Raw genomic sequence first — 16,989 nt, forward strand, 5'->3', positions numbered from 1 at the left:
TTACTAACCCTCCCCCTCCACAACTAATCACTGATGTATTCTTATTGGCTGTCCAGTGTCGGGGTCCTATCAGGATCCAGAAAAGGAGTAACCTAAGCGCAGGGGATTGCTGAGGACTGGCCACTGCAGAAATATCTGTAGCACTGGATAAATGGCAGCAGTGAGGGAATCAAAGTGTGGACATGAGTGGAGCGGAGGTGAGCATATCATGCTCCACCAGCTAATAAAAAAATATAGGATAGATTTGGGGGTAGGAAAAGATTAATTTACATAAATACCTGTAGAAAAATCATACAAAAAATATTGTTGCAACAAATTCCACAATGAAAATGTGACAAATGGATTAAAGCTGATATCCAGGAATTGTTTGTATTAAATACTTACATTTGTCCAGCTCGGCACAATGCAAGTATTTTTTTTTTTATACCTGATGGAACTCTGGAGAAGCTGAAAATCACTTTAGCAGTTGGAACTATTACAGCGATAGCCACAATCTTCCGGGTGGAGAGAGGGTGCAATGATGTAAAAAATCTCCCCTTCATCCAATGAGAGAATTCCTTGCATTTATTGAAAAAGAAAAACCAAGGCATTCTGTGAATGGCAGTGGTGCTGAATGTAGTAGCCGTTCACATAAAAATTTAGCTAACTACTACCCCCCCCCCCCCCCTCCCCAACCTAATTCCCCAGCAGTCCATTGTGCCAAGCTGAGCCAATGTACCGTATGTACTGTATGCAATCTCTGTGAGCTTCCATGCTGTAATCCTGCGCAGGTTCTCAAGAATCAAGGGACAGCGTTTCCAGATCGGATCCATTTCAAAAAGCTACTATGCTAAGATAAATGGTACCCGAGCCTCATAAAGAAGATTAACCACTTAAGCCCCGGACCAATATGCTGCTAAATGCCCAAAGGCGTTTTTACAATTCGGCACTGCATCGCTTTAACAGACAATTGCGCACTCGTGCGACGTGGCTCCCAAACAAAATTGGCGTCCTTTTTTCCCCACAAATAGAGCTTTTTTTTGGTGGTATTTGATCACCTCTGCGGTTTTTATTTTTTGCGCTATAAACAAAAATAGAGCGACAATTTTGAAAAAAACACAATATTTTTTACTTTTTGCTGTAAGAAATATCCCCCAAAAACATATATAAATTTTTGTTTCCCTCAGTTTAGGCCGATACGTATTCTTCTACCTATTTTTGGTAAAAAAAATCACAATAAGCGTTTATCGATTGGTTTGCGCAAAATTTACAGCGTTTACAAAATAGGGGATATTTTTATTGCATTTTTATTATTATTTTTTTTTTTTACTACTAATGGCAGCGATCAGCGATTTTTTTTTTTGTGACTGCGACATTATGGCGGACACTTCGGACAATTTTGACACATTTTTGGGACCATTGTCATTTTCACAGCAAAAAATGCATTTAAATTGCATTCTTTATTGTGAAAATGACAGTTGCAGTTTGGGAGTTAACCACAGGGGGCGCTGAACGCGTTAGACTTCACCTAGTGTGTGTTTACAACAGTAGGGGGGTGTGGCTGTAGGATTTACGTCATCGATTGTGTCTCCCCTATAAAGGGGATTACACGATCGATGCGCCGCCACAGTGAAGCACGGGGAAGCCGTGTTTACATACGGCTCTCCCCGTTCTTCAGCTCAGGGGAGCGATCGCGACGGAGCGGCTATAAACGAATAGCCGCGCCGTCGTCCCGGATCGCTCCCCGAGGGAATCCGCCCGCCGCACGCAGCGGGGGGGTCCCGATCGGACCCCCCACCCGCTAGAAGGCAAGGACGTATATATACGCCCTTCTGCCTGTCCGTGCCATTTTGCGGACGTAAATAGTCATGCGGCAGGCGTTAAGTGGTTAAGGATCAACAACAAGGTTTTGTCTGTATTGAAACCTTTGGGTGCTGGACCCTGTGTAGTGGAATCCTGGACACCACAGCGGGAAGGAATTCCTGCAGCGTGCTGTACAGGTCCAAGGAAATGGACCCTAAAACATTAAAGGGTACCCAGACCTTAAAGGCCTGTGGTGACAGAACCCACCGCAATGGGTGAAGGCTGGACCACTGGCTTAGGCTATGTCCTGCGGTGGGACTGGTAAGTGGCCCTGTGTAAAACCACTGTCAAATTGTTATATATTCCCCTGCAACAGGTATATATCTAGGCTGACATGTTTTAAAAAAAATTATAGTTTTCCTTGCTGTGCATTTTTTTGCCCACTAGGGGCCATAGGAGTGCCGTTCTGTGTGTTCTCCTCCTCGTGGTGCTGTATTGCCAATGGAAGCTTTTTTTAAACCCACAGAATGTGTGTGTAGCACTACCCCCATAGGAGCTGCTGGTTAGTTTTGGGCCTTGCACGTTACTTCTTTCCTCGTCGTCTAGGGGTTGAGAGTCAGCAAAAAGTTCAATGTCCACAAGTTATAGTTCCTTTTCTTTTGCTTTTATGTTCAAACAACTTGTAGAAGTAGAGGGGTGAAGGATCAGGGGAAGGTTCAGGCGCACAAAACAGATCACCACTTTCTCTTAAGTGGGTATTGCTCACCCGAATAGGCCCCTCTCATCTGGCCTAGCAGCCAGGATAGTGCACGGACAAGGATAATCTCAGTCCCTGCCACAGACTGGTTGCAAGTTCAGATGAGGGATTCCGGAATCCTCTGCCACAGGATTTGATACCCGTAGATCCAGACTTACAGTTCTAGAGCCTTTAAGCCAACCCGGCACACTGTAAGGTATCGTAGGCTATGGTGCATCCTTTAATAAGTTACCAGGCCTCTCCAAAAGTACCAGCCTTGCGCTTGGTCCTTTCCGGGGCAGGTCCTCCCCTGGCTTCCTCCATTGAATGGCTTCCTCCTGCAGGACAGACCGCACAGGATCACCTCCATGGCGTAGGCCCCAGTGAGGGTAACTGGGCCTACCAGGCCGAAATGCAGCCTTGGGCCAGCATGGTCCCGAGGCTAAAAATATCATGCGACACATACCTCATGCCAGGAGGGCCACGAGGCATAAAAGGCCCTGTAAAATGGTGTCTGCCCCTTAAGTATCCTTCCCCAGAATGCCCAGTGGGAAGACCACTCCTACTAGGCTGTTCCCGAGGAAAGACACCCAATACACCATGGCTTGCCTTAGTTCCAACATTGGCCTGTGGAGGTACCACCACCTACAGACAAACAAAGGAAAATCGCTCCAGGCACAGCCATAGCCGGAACAGCTGGGTTGATATAGCCCCAATTAACAGAGTCTGAGCTAAACTACCAGCTCAGATACCCTCTAAATTTGACATAGCGCCTGGTCATTGGAAGCAGATCGCTACATGTGTTTGTTGCTACCCGACAGAGGGACACAGAGCAGCCTATCCTAGGTGGCATGTGAGTCCTATAGGTGATAGCAGGGGCAGCCTAGTTATGTTGCATTGACGGGAAGAACAGGTTATTGGTATAGGATTCTTCCATGGGGGGAATTGTGGTACTGAGGAACTTGTGTATAGTATCACAAAGCCAGTTACCACTGCTTCAGCAAGCTATGTTTTCCAAGAGGCATTCTGGGAAGAGTGCTGCAGCTAGGGGCACATGTGTTTCATCAGTGGCTCCTGTAGAGGCTAAACGGAACTCTGCTGTAATAGCCTCCCCTGAAAGACCAGATGGCATGGGGCAATCTGAGCCACTGCGTATATCCGGCGTTGTGGCGACTACCAGCTTCTACCTCTGGCATCAGCTTTGGCTGGTTTAGAAAGCAAGATTGCTGGGATGATCGCTTTAGTCATACAGGGTGGGAGAAAGCGCAACAGATTATCTTCCCCCTATTCCTCCTATATTGGAGCAAGACTGAGTTGATAAGGTAGAAGAGGTAATGGCCGATCCGGCAGCTGATATCCAAATAGAGGAATCTGCCTCAAGTGATTCAGAGCCTGAAGAGACACAGATTATATCAGCCTCTCAATCACAAAAGGTTCCCATCCATACGCTTATGCAGATAGTTCGCACAGCTTTTAAGTTACATGAAGTAGAGATCCCGGGAACACCTTGTTCCTCCCTGGGTTCTTTGAAACCACAGCAGAGTACACAGGTGTTTCCTTTTCACCCAGTCTTGAAGCAGATGGTATATTCCGACTGGGAGCAACCAGATAGGATGTGTGTGCCTCCAAAGAGATTTTCCTTGTTATATCCTATGGAGGAAGGCTTTAATAAGAAGTGGAGCATACCGGTTGTAGATGCAGCGGTTTACTCCCTAAGCAAGACCTTAACTTGTCAGGTGGATAATGCACAGCTCTTTAAGGATCCTGCGGATAAAAAGCTGGAAGTCTTGTTAAAGGCATCCTTCGCCCTGGCAGGTTCCGCTATTTAGCCCACAGTGGCGGCAATTGGGGTCTGTCAAGCCTTAAAGGATCAGGTTAGAAGGCCCAATAGAGCTGAGGATTCTTCTCAGGATGGAGCAGATCTACCTCAGGCTCTTTGCTATAGATGCCCTCAAGGATTCCATACAGCAAATTTCCCGTATGGCTCTTTTGTCTGTGGACATGCGCATAATTTTGTGGCTAAAAGGCTGGTCAGCAGAGCTACCTTGTAAAATAATTCTAGCTGGTTTTCCTTTTCATGTAAAACGTTTGTTTTAGGGATGATCTTGATAAGTACATCCAAAAGATATATGGAGGAAAGAGTTCCCTTCTTCCTGTGAAAAAGATAGCTACACGGCCCTCTTTAAAGGTGTCATGCGCTACCTTCTCAGGTTTTTCAGGCTCTAAATAGTTCTGATGGCACCAGGGATCAGCTGTCAAAGGTAACCAACAAGGCCAAAAATCTTCTAATACTGGCACCAAACATTCCTGAGGGGACACCCTCACTCATGCGGGTGGGGGAAAGGTTGCTGTAGTTTTTCGGGAGTGTGGGGAACGCTGGTTCAGGACAATTGGGTCATCTCCACAGTGTCTCAGGGGTACAGGCTGGAGTTAGTCATACCCTCCTTAAAGATTTTTAAAGGTTCAACGTTCCCACTGACCTTTCAAAAAAGGGCTTAATATTTCAGGCACCTAAAACGGCAAGGTGTGATTATGGAGGTCCCGATTCCCGAAAGGGGGTACAGGGTTTTATTATAACTTGTTTACAGTTCCAAAACCAAATGGGGACTTAAGACAAATTCTGGATTTTTTTTTTCCCTCTTCTTCCTCTTCCTGTTCCATGCCTGACGGGTCTTACTGATCTTTATGGTGCTTCCCTCTGCCCACAGCTAGTCCCCTGTTGGGGTGGGCGGGATAAGGGAAGACCATTTCCCGTTCCTAACACCGCTGGCCACTATTTCTCTTGTATTAGGCTGGGACGGATCACTGAGCATCGCTGACGCATCTTAGGCATTCTCATCCCTTCCACAAGATTGACGTTGCCCGCTGTTTATTTGCCTCATGTTGCGTATGTGATTTATTACGCTTGTTACAGTATGAATTTGTCTGTACCTGTTCCTATGCCTTCAGACTTTACCGCTGGTTGCACCCAGCCTTGTAATTGCATATCACTAATTGTTTACTGAATAATCAATAAAAAAAATGTAAAAGACAAATTCTGGATCTAAGAGCACTGAACCGTTATCTCTCAGTGAGGATGGAATCAGTCCGCTCTGTCGTGGTCTCTCTCCAAGTAGGAGATTTCCTGGCATTCATAGACATCAGGGATGCATACCTGCACGTGCCAATTCTTCAACCTCATCAAATACTTTTGCGCTTTGTCATAGAGGAACAACACCCTTTGGGCTCTCAACCTCCCCCTGGTCTTCACAAAGATCCTAGCACCTGTTTTGGGTCTTCTAAGATGTTGATTGTAGGTAACCTTCTACTCAGGGATCAGTTGTTGCGAAATGTGGACTTTACAGTTCAAATCCTGGAACATTTTGGATGGGTCAAATTCAAAGAAATCAGCCTTAAAACCAGTTAAGATTCTGCAATACTTAGGTCTGGTTATGAACACAGTCCAGGCAAGAGTGTTCTTGCCTCCAAGAAGGGTCGAGGCCCTAAAGGATCAGGTTCGGCAAATAAGCCAAAAGACGCCCATCTGACTCTGTATGAGTCTTCTGGGTAGGATGGTTTCCTCATTTAAGGCAATTTTGTATGCCCAGGTCCATTCCAGGGCATTTCAGCAGAACATTTTGTCTGCATGGAACAAAAAGATGCATGCTTTGGATACTTGCATGATCATAACCCCCAGGGCTCGTGGAAGTCTCACATGGTGGTTAATAGACCAGAATCTGGTGCAAGGAAGGTCTTTTCTTCCGTTGTCATGGAAGGTTGTGACCACAGAAGCTAGTCTCTCCGGCTAGGGCGCAGTCATGAAAAGTTCCACAGTCCAGGGGAAATAGACTCTAAAGGAACAAGGATTGCCCATAAATGTTCTAGAGCTGCGTGCAATACGCCTCACTCTTAATTGTTGAACGGCAAAGCTACAGGGTCACCCGATAAGGGTGCTGACAATGTCAACCACCAGGGCGGCACCAAAAGTCATCTGGCCCACATGGAGGTCAGCCATGTGTTATCCTGGGCAGAAGGGCATGTGCCAGTGCTGTCTGCAGTCCACATTCCAGGGGTGGAGAACTGGAAGGTGGACTATCTCAGCCACCAACAGATACATCCAGGAGAATGGTCTCTGTACCTACAGTTGTTTTTGCAAATTTGACAGCGATGGAGCATGCCAGGTGTAGATCTGTTGGCATCCAGGTTTAACTACAAGGTTCAGCAGTTTGTGTCCAGAGCAAGAGATCCCCTTGCGATTGGGGTCAGATGCGCTGGTAGTTTCCTGGGCTCAGTTCTCCCTAATCTGTGCCTCCCCCCCCCCAACGATTCCTCTCCTGCCATATCTTTTGCGCAGAATCAGGGAGGAGATGACGTCTGCCATCCTGGTAGCTCTGGACTGGACCAGGAGGCACTGGTATTGGGAGATAGTGAGATTAGCAGTAGACGAGCCTTGGACGCTTCCGCTCCGCATCAATCTACTGTAGGAAGGGTCTATGTTCCACCCGAATTTATGCTTGCTGAATTTGACGGTGTAGCTATTGAAGCCATGGTGCTAGGAGATCATGGTATCTCAGGACCAGTTATAACTACATTGGTGAATGCCAAAAAGCTGGTCAGGAAGATTTAACACAGGGTTGGGAAGGCTTACATTGCATGGTGTGAGGCCAGAGGTTGGCATCCTCGCAAATATCTGGTAGAGAGAATTCTCTCTTTTCTTGTTTTTTGTTTTGCTGGAAGGCCCCAAGAAGGTTTATGTGGCTTCCAAGGCATATATTTCAATTTGGATTTGGCAGTTAATCACTCAGGCCTATGGCCTGAAAGGTAAGGCTCCTTCCTTTGGGGTTAGAGCCGATTCTACCAGGGGTGTTGGAACCTCCTGGGCTTTTCGCCAACAGGTGTCAGTGGCGCAGATTTGCAAGTCCGCTACTTGGTCTTCTGTACATACGTTCACAAGGTTTTATCAGGTGGATGTTAGGGCAAAGAACTCGGCTTTTGGCCATAGTTTCTTACAGGCTGCTGTATAAATCTTCTTTTTTTTTTTATTTAAACTTTGTTTTATTTCAAAATATTTCCGCATACATTTTAAAATCTTACAAACATCTTATATTTATTTAACCTTACCCCCCCCCCCCCCCCATCCCCCAGATCTGCTATTTTCGCCATTTTAGCTAATTTCGGGCCCATCCATTTCTATAATAGCTACTGAGTACTTCTCTGTTTGCTTAAACTCACTCCATTTCTTCCAGGTTAATCTGTATCTTTCCTCCATTCCCTGCTTCCTGCTGCACAAGTACTCCATCTAACATGCATGGTCCACCCTCTGTATCCATTCTTTTATAGATGGCTTCTCTACTTGAAGCCATTTTTTTGGGATCAGAGCCTTTGCAGCATTGAGCAGGGGAGGGACCAACATTTCTTTATATTGTTTTTTGGTTTTGTTTGTCCCATGGAACAACACGTTCCGGGCGTTTTTAAAGGGATCCTTTCCCCGGTTATTTCCTCAATGTAATCTAGGATACTATGCCAGTACTTTTATTTTTTGGCACTCCCACCAAAGGTGTATTGTTGTTCCCCTTTGTCCGCACTCCCTCCAACACTGGGGAGACCTATTTGGCTGAAATTGATTGATTCTCTCCGGGGTCAGGTGCCACCTTACCAAACACTTATAGTTAGCTTCTATCGTAGTGATACCTGTTGCATAATCATGTACTGCTCCTATCATTTGTCTTTCATCTTTGTTGCTAGGTCTTGTTCCCATTTTCCTATAAAGGGTAGGGCCCATTTTCCTTCTAATTCTGGTAATATATCATACATTTGAGAAATTCCATGTTTCATAGGCGTTTTGATATTGCAAAGCTTTTCGATTGGGTTCAGAGTTTTCTCCTCTCTAATTGGTTGGGGGATTGTGCTTACTAAGTGTTTAAGTTGTAAATACTCCCATTCACTTACCGACTGCCACCCGTGCATTGTGATTAATTCTGCTCTTGTCCTTATTTTTCCTTGTGTCACTATATCTTTTAATTGTGCTTCTCCTATATACCTTCCCATCCATGTCCCATTGCCTGGGATAAAAAAACTTGTTCCTGCCAGCGGGATTAATGGGGAGTTAATAGCAACTCCTTTTGCTCTTTTATTTGGGGAATCCCCATAATACAAGGTTGGGCTAGCCCGTGAGTACAATCTTGTGCTTGAATCAAGGGATAGATGTAAAGAAACAAACCCTATCTCAACAGCATACCTTTCCAACTCCCTTAGCACCATATGTCTTTTTTTGGGGGTACTCAGTCCTCTTACATTGTATGTCATAAACTTAACCTCAGTCATCAGTTTTTTGTTTTCTTTTAGCTTACTTGCTTTAACAGACAGAATCTTATACTGCAGTATGTGAATCACCCTATTTCTTACACCAACATATTCATTTATAAACAAAAATATACAGATCTTTCCCTCCCCCTCCCTTACACCCCCCCTTGACCTCATGGTCTAGAGCAGCAATTGTCCTCTCCATGGGGACACTCCTGTCCCCCTGCTCTCTCAGGCCCGATGTGGAGTTCTGTGTGGCGCTATTGGTCTCGCCTCCCCTACTTCTAGGGAGGCAATTCCTAAGCTTGCCAGGAATCGGTACCATCCCTTCCCCGTACTTTCTGTCCTTCGTCTTTATAAGCCATTTCCCGCTCCCCCCGCCTCTCTCCAAATATTGGAGAGCGAGAAGAAGAAGAAAAGGAAACACATTTATGGTGTTTTCATACAGTGTGTCTCCCTACCTTCAAGGCTATTGCTCTGGGATGTTCCAGGTAGTAATGTATATGGCTGCTCTGTGTCCCATGATGTACGAGAAAGAAAAGTTGATTTTTTTTTCATACTTACTGGTAAAATCCATTTCCTTGAGTACATCACAGGACACAGTAGTCCCTCCCCTCTCTTTTTTGGGAGTTCATTGCTTGCTACAAAACTGGAGTACTTCCTGTTTGTGAGGGGTTATATAGGGGATCACTTACTGTTTTTGGTTATTCTACCAGTGTCAATTCACCTATAGGTGGTGCATAACTCAGGTAGTAATGTATATGGCTGCTCTGTGTCCCTTGATGTACTCAAAGAAATTCATTTTACAGGTAAGTATGAAGAAAAAATAAGAACACATTGGATTAAAAAAAAAAAAAACAGTATGTGCTTACATTGAGTGGCACATGGACACATGTTAAAGAACACATGGACAGGACCTAAGCATCTAATATACACAAGAGCATGCAAACTCCATGTTGATTGTATCACCAGTAGGAATTGAATGCCCGATTCCAAAACTTCAGGTCAATGTTGTTAATTACTAATTAATTTATTGTACTAAAACCAAATGATCCGCAATGTGAGTTAAGACATTCTTCATTCAGCTAAATATGAAATTACATACAGTTCTTGAGTGTTTGAGCGCATTGAATTTCTAAAGATTCTTCCCTGCCAGACAACTATCGCCCCATTGCTTTATTAAATTTGGACTACAAGATCTTTACCAAAATGCTAGCTAATAGACTTTCACCCCTACTGACGACTTTGATTTATAAAGACCAAGTGGGATTCATCCCAACAAGACATGCAGGGGACAATACGAGAAGGTCCATAGATCTGATAGACTTATTGACTAAAACTAAACAGCCTGCTATTGTTTTAAGCCTAGATGCACAAAAAGCCTTTGACCGTTTAAGTTTGTGATCCTTGCTAGATATGTTTTTTCGGGTCCCTTCATACAGGACTTGCAGGCTCTATATGGGATTGTAGGCAGTTAAACATAACTCTCAGACAGCTTTATTAACCACTTCCTTACTGGGCACATATACCCCTTCCTGACCAGGTGAAATTTCAGCTTGTGGCACTGTGTCACTTTAACTGACAATTGCGCGGTCGTGCGACGTGGCTCCCAAACAAAATTGACGCCTTTTTTTCCCCACAAATAGAGCTTTCTTTTGGTGGTATTTGATCGCCTCTGCGGTTTTTATTTTTTGCGCTATAAACAAAAAGAGCGACAATTTTGAAAAAAAAACAATTATTTTTTACTTGTTGCTATAATAATTATTTTCTACGCCCATTCAGCTAAATCCTATACACTCTCTCTTAGGCCTCCCTATCCCAGGAATATCTAAAGTACTACAGAAGCTAGTGTCCTTCATACTCTTGGCTGCACAAAGAGACATGCCTAGGCATTGGCTCTCTACTCCCCCCCCCCACACTTTCCTCTCTATAGTAGCTGATATTTGTAGGATGGAACATCTGACTGCAAATATCGAAGGAAATCTACACTTTTTTGATAGGATATGAAAAGCTTGGGATGATTGTGTATCCTCTTGAACCCAATAATCATCCATCTTCCTGTTCCTCCTAGAGCTATCCTCTGTGTATCTTTTACCCTTTTGTTCGGAATTAACACGTACGTTACTTATTATGTTTGATATGAGATACGATATGGAAATCTAGCTTAGTTGATCCAATGTTGGAAGAAGTTTTTTTATTATTCGCCCATATTTGTATCCCTGCTGAGTTTCACTTGTTTATTGTTCAACTGTTTTGTACTTTCTAAAGTTGAAATGTCTTTCTTTTTGTATCACACGATGCAATGTTTTAAACTTGTTATAAATAAACAATAAAAAATAACATTTGTAATAAAGGATTACATTACATTGAAGAATTTTAGTGCAGTTCACATTGACATTCTCTCACAACCTCAGCTGTTCACACAGTTGCTTGGCCTAAACTGAAAATCTATAACCATTGGCCTTTACCAGAAAGACTGCTTTGTTCCTCTAGTATAGGGAATAAGCATATACTGTAAATCACTGGTTGTAAACATATAAATCATTGGTTATCAACATACTTGATGAAGAGGATCTCCAATATGGCTCCAAGCATTACCAAATAGCCATACATAATATTCAATAATGTAATACTACCAAAAGCTGTCAGAAACTGCAGACATGCAACAGAAGATCATCAGAGACTATGGGGTGCTACAAGAGATGGCCAGAGACCACGGACATGCAAAAGAAGATGGCCAAAGACTGCAAACGTGCTATGGGAGTTGATGAAGACTAAAGACATTTGGTTCTATTGCCCTAAACCCCCATTCAAATCTCAAAAATACTTTTTTCTAGCTGTTGTGACTTCCCAATAGAGGGCGACTATATACGTTTCCATGGTCCCACTCTGTGTAGGAATATAGCCATCCTCTCTTGCTTGCTCCTAAGATTAATTACAAACTATGAACTATAAAATTTATAGAGTGCATAGAGCAGTGCAAATGACTGGAGATAACATGCACTACTTGTTACAAACACATGGAAGTGAGGGGACAAAATAGGGATTTGGGAGCTCATAGAGGACATTACAAGGAAGCAGAAAAATGTAACAAAAATAATTTCATTAAAACTGGTTTGTAGGGCTATTAAATAGAGGATGTGGATGGATTTGTGAAGAAGTAGGATACTGTTTTTTTTCAATTTAAAGGAGTTGTAAAGGCACAAGGTTTTTTATCTGAATGCATACTATGCACTCAGATAAAAAGCTTTCTGTGTGCAGCAGCCCTCCTAATACTGTATTTACCGGAGATCCCTCTCTCTCCAGTGATGTCCACGAATGTCTCAGCCACCCGAGATTTTCCTTAATTGGTTGAGACACATCATCGGTGCCATTGGCACCCGCTGCTGTCAATCAAAGTCAGCTAGCCACTCAGGGGAGAGAGGGAGAGGAGCCGGGTCTGGGCTCCATATCTCAATGGATACACAGAGCTGTGCCTTAGCTTGGGGGCCCCCATAGCAAGCCGCTTGCTGTGGGGGCACTGAACAGGAAGGAGGGGCCAGGAGAGCCAAAGAGGGACCCCAGAATCAGAGGATTCAGGCTGCTCTGTGCGAATCCACTACAACAGCAGGTAAGCATGACATGTTTGTTATTTTAATTAAAAAAAACAGACTTTACAATCGCTTTAAAGAGAGAGTCATAAACTGGTGATACATTGCATGAGATTCCTAGAGATCACTGCTATTACAATCCCTTTACAGATCAATGATTCAGCATTTGTGCTCCTTACAGCCCCCTAACAATTACTCTGATATTTCTCTCAGCAAGATAATCACAAATGATTAGCGGGGAGGAAAAAAACACAAAGAAAAAAAAACTACTATAAATTAACTACTGGACATCAGTCTAAAAAATATTTAAAACTGGCCATACACTGATCGAAGTTTAGCCAGTTTTGAAGAGACTGGATGAATTTGGATCAGTGTGTGTCTGTCCCTTTTCAACATAAGTCTATTGTTTGATGGACTTCTGTCAAAGGGATATGTTAAAAAGTCTGGGCCAGATTCAGGTAGGGAGCGCGGGCGTAGCGTATCCTATTTACGTTATGCCTCCGCAACTTTGACAGGCAAGTGTATTATTCACAAAGCACTTGCTCCGTAAGTTGCGGCGGCGTATCGTAAATTGGCCGGCGTAAGCCCGCCTAATTCAAATGTGTAAGATGTGGGCGTGTTTTATGTAAAATCATCGTGACCCCACGTAAATTAAGCTTTTTATGAACGGCGCATGCGCCGTCCGTGAAAGTATCCCAGTGCGCATGCTCCAAATTAACCCGCAAATAGTCAATGCTTTTGACGTGAACGTAAATTACGCACAGCCCTATTCGCGATCGACTTACGCAAACGACGTAATCGACAGAAAAAAAAGCTGGCCCGACGTCCATACATTGGCTACGCCTCATATAGCAGGGGTAACTTAACACCGGAAAAAGCCTTACTTAAACGGCGTATCTGTACTGCGACGGCTGGGCGTACGTTCATGAATAGGCGTATCTAGCTGATTTACATATTCTAGGCGTAAATCAGCGTACACGCCCCTAGCGGCCAGCGTAAATATGCAGTTAAGATACGACGGCGTAGGAGACTTACGCCGGTCGTATCTTAGCAATATTTAAGCGTATCTCAGCTTGAGAATACGCTTAAATATACGACGGCGGGGATTCAGACTTACGACGGCGTATCTACTGATACGCCCGTCGTAAGTCTACCTGAATCTGGCCCTCTGTCTTGATCAGCGGCCGCAGCATATCCCCCTTGTTTGTGCGTATATTGAAACGTTTGTTACGTTTTTGTTCAATTTTGCCCCTCCCCATGTGCTAATAATAAAGATTAGGTTAAATGCTGAGTACAAACTACAGATCTCTATACCATAGTTCCTAGGCTCACCCATCTTTCATTGACACTGAAAATTAGGCTCTCTTTTTATTGTAAATTTAGGAGAATCCAGCTGAAGTATTCAGACATCTGCTGCAATAGGAGGTATGGAGGAATACAAGGAAACACAATCATTAGCCACGACTGCCATCAATTCACTAAAGTCATGACAGTGGCTCAATAAATAATTAAATGGGTGTAATTGATCGAAGCAATCTTAGAATCTCAGTCAAAGGCATTTTTAGCTATGTGGCTCAGGTGGATTTAAATCATCTGTGAATTCTCAATTCTTTTTTTCTTTGGATTTAAGACATAGCAATATAGGTGGATTCAATAGGTAGGCTTGAGAAGTGCTCATCCCCTCCCCTGACTTCTCCATCAAGATCAATAATGTGACTATCAGTCCTTCCCCCTCATGCCAGGATACTAGGTTTAATCCTGGACTCTGACCTGTCCTTTCAGTCCCAAATCCAATTCCTGTTCAAATCTTGTAGACTTCACCATCTCCAAAACATGCCTCTTTTTAACCGATGAAAACACTAAGCAACTCAAACACCCTTATTATCTCTCTCTCGAGAGATAAAAATAAAAGTCAGCAGCTACAAACACTGTAGCTGCTGACTTTTAATAAGCACACTTACCTGTCCAGGTTGCCTGGGATCCGTCGATCGAACTGGGTCCCAGCGCCACCATCCTTACTTGTGGCTTCACTGCCGATTTCCTACTGCACATGCGCAAGTCGTGAAGCTTTTTGTGAATGGGCACACTGTCCTGTGTGTCCCAGAAGGCAGCGTGCCTCCATTACCCAGGAGGCAACACGAGGAGGAGAACACAGAACCTTTTTGGCTATTTTTTTTTTTTAGGGTGGACCTCCACTTTAACCACTTAAGACCCGGACCATTATGCAGGTAAAGTACCTGGCTAGTTTTTGCAATGCGGCACTGCTTCGCTTTAACTGACAATTGCGCGGTTGTGCGATGTGGCTTCCAAACAAAATTGGCTGGGTTTTTTTCCCACAAATAGAGCTTTCTTTTGGTGGTATTTGATCACCTCTGCAGTTTTTATTTTTTGCGCTATAAACAAAAATAGAGCGACAATTTTGAAAAAAAATCGCAATAAGCGTTTATCGATTGGTTTGCGCAAAATGTATAGCGTTTATAAATTAGGGGATAGTTTTATGGCATTTTTAAAAATATTTTTTTTTTACTACGAATGGCGGCGATCAACGATTTTTTTCGTGACTGCGACATTATGGCGGATACATCGGACAATTGTGACACATTTTTGGGACCATTGTCATTTTCACAGCGAAAAGTGCTATAAAAATGCACTGATTACTGTTAAAATTACAATTACAGTTTAGGAGTTAACCACTAGGGGGCGCTGAAGGTGTTAAGTGTGACCTCATGTGCTTTTTCTAACTGTAAGGGGTGGGGCTGGACATGTGACATCAGTGATCGTCGTTCCCTATATCAGGGAACAGACGATCACTGACATTGCCACAGTGAAGAATGGGGAAGGTGCGTTTACACACACCTCTCCCCATTCTTCAGCTCCTGTGACCAATCGTGGGACACCGGCGGCGATCGGGTCCGCAGGTCCCACGGGCGCGGTCACGGAGCTTCGGACCGGGTCGCGTGTGTGCGCCGGCAGCTGGCCTCTTAAAGGCGACGTGCCTGTGCTCAGCCATGCCTTTCTGCCGACGTATATCGGCGTTAGGCGGTCCTTAACCACTTGCCGACCCGCCCACTGTAAATGTACTTCCTGTTTTTAAAGATGGATATCTCGGTAACGGCAGCAGCTGCTGCCACAACCGAGGTATCCATCTTTTCAGTGGGCGGCCGTGTAAACGATAACGGCGGTCTCCGCGGCGGATTCGCCGCAAGATCGCCGTTATCGGTGGCGGGAGAGGGCCCCCCCTCCCGCGCCCTCAGCCGCTTAACGGAGCCGTCGGTAGCGGCGGAGGAGATCGGATGCTGCTGCCCAGTGTGTGAGGACTCGAGTGAGGGGAAGATGGCCCCCACCCGTCCTCATAGCTTTGCTGGGCGGAAGTGACGTCAAAACGTCAGTCCCGCCCAGCGTCTTAAAGAGACAATTTTTTTGTTGTCATTTTTTTATATGACAATTTTTTTTTTTATTGCATTTAAGTCTAAATATGAGATCTGAGGTCTTTTTGACCCCATATCTCATCTTTAAGAGGACCTGTCATGCTTTTTTTCTATTACAAGGGATGTTAACATTCCTTGTAATAGGAATAAAAGTGATACATTTTTTTTTATTATTTCAGTGTAAAAAATTATAAAATCAACAATAATAAATAAGAAAACAAAAAAAAATATTTTAAAGCGCCCCGTCCCGACGAGCTCGCGAGCAGAAGCGAACGCATACGCGAGTAGAGCCCGCATATGAAAACGGTGTTCAAACCACACAAGTGAGGTATCACCGCGATCGTTAGAGCGAGAGCAATAAAGTCCTAGACCTACTCTGTAGCTCAAAAAATGCAACCTATAGAATTTTTTAAACGTCGCCTATCGAGATTTTTATGGGTAAAAGTTTGACGCCATGCCACGAGCGGGCGCAATTTTTAAGCGTGACATGTTGGGTATCATTTTACTCAGCGTAACATTATCTTTCCCAATATATAAAAAAATTGGGCCAAATGTATTGTCTTATTTTTTAATTCAAAAAAGTTAATTTTTCCCCAAAAAAGTGCGCTTGTAAGACCGCTGCGCAAATACGGTGTGACAAAAAGTATTGCAATGACCGCCATTTTATTCTCTAGGGTGTTAAAAAAATATATATATAATTTTTGGGGGTTTTAAGTAATTTTCTAGCAGAAAAAAATGTTTTAGTCTTGCAAACACCAAATCTGAAAAACACCTAAGGTCTGGAAGTGGTTAAGTGGTTAAGCTACATCACCAATCTTATCACACGTATCACCCAAACGTCCTCTCCACTTCTGCTTTCTAGCTCCCTTGTCTCCTTCACCCATGCTTGCCTTCAGGATGTCTCCAGAGTCTCTCATGCTCTGGAATGCTCTACCCCAAATGTTCTGGCTTTCTCCTACTCTGTTCACTTTTAGGCAATCCCTTAAAACTCATCTGTTCAGGGAAACCTATCCTGCCTTCAGCTAAAACGTAATCTTTTATTTCTCCTATGAGCTCATTTCTCACAGGTATTGCCTTTTATCCCACTTGCCCTTCCCTACTAGATTGTAAGCCCCCAGGAGAAGGGCCTTCCTAGCTCTGTTGTATTGAATTGTGTTGTTACTCTACTGTG

The 16,989-nt window shown here is 43.9% G+C and overlaps 1 protein-coding gene across 1 annotated transcript in view; it reads left to right on the forward strand.

The window, feature by feature from the left end:
* Positions 1-16,989, forward strand: part of TRPC5 (transient receptor potential cation channel subfamily C member 5) — a 391,753-nt gene that overhangs the window by 330,866 nt on the left and 43,898 nt on the right. The window lies entirely within an intron of this gene.

The sequence above is a fragment of the Rana temporaria genome, chromosome 9, assembly GCF_905171775.1.
Source record: "Rana temporaria chromosome 9, aRanTem1.1, whole genome shotgun sequence".
Taxonomy (NCBI): Eukaryota; Metazoa; Chordata; class Amphibia; order Anura; family Ranidae; genus Rana; species Rana temporaria.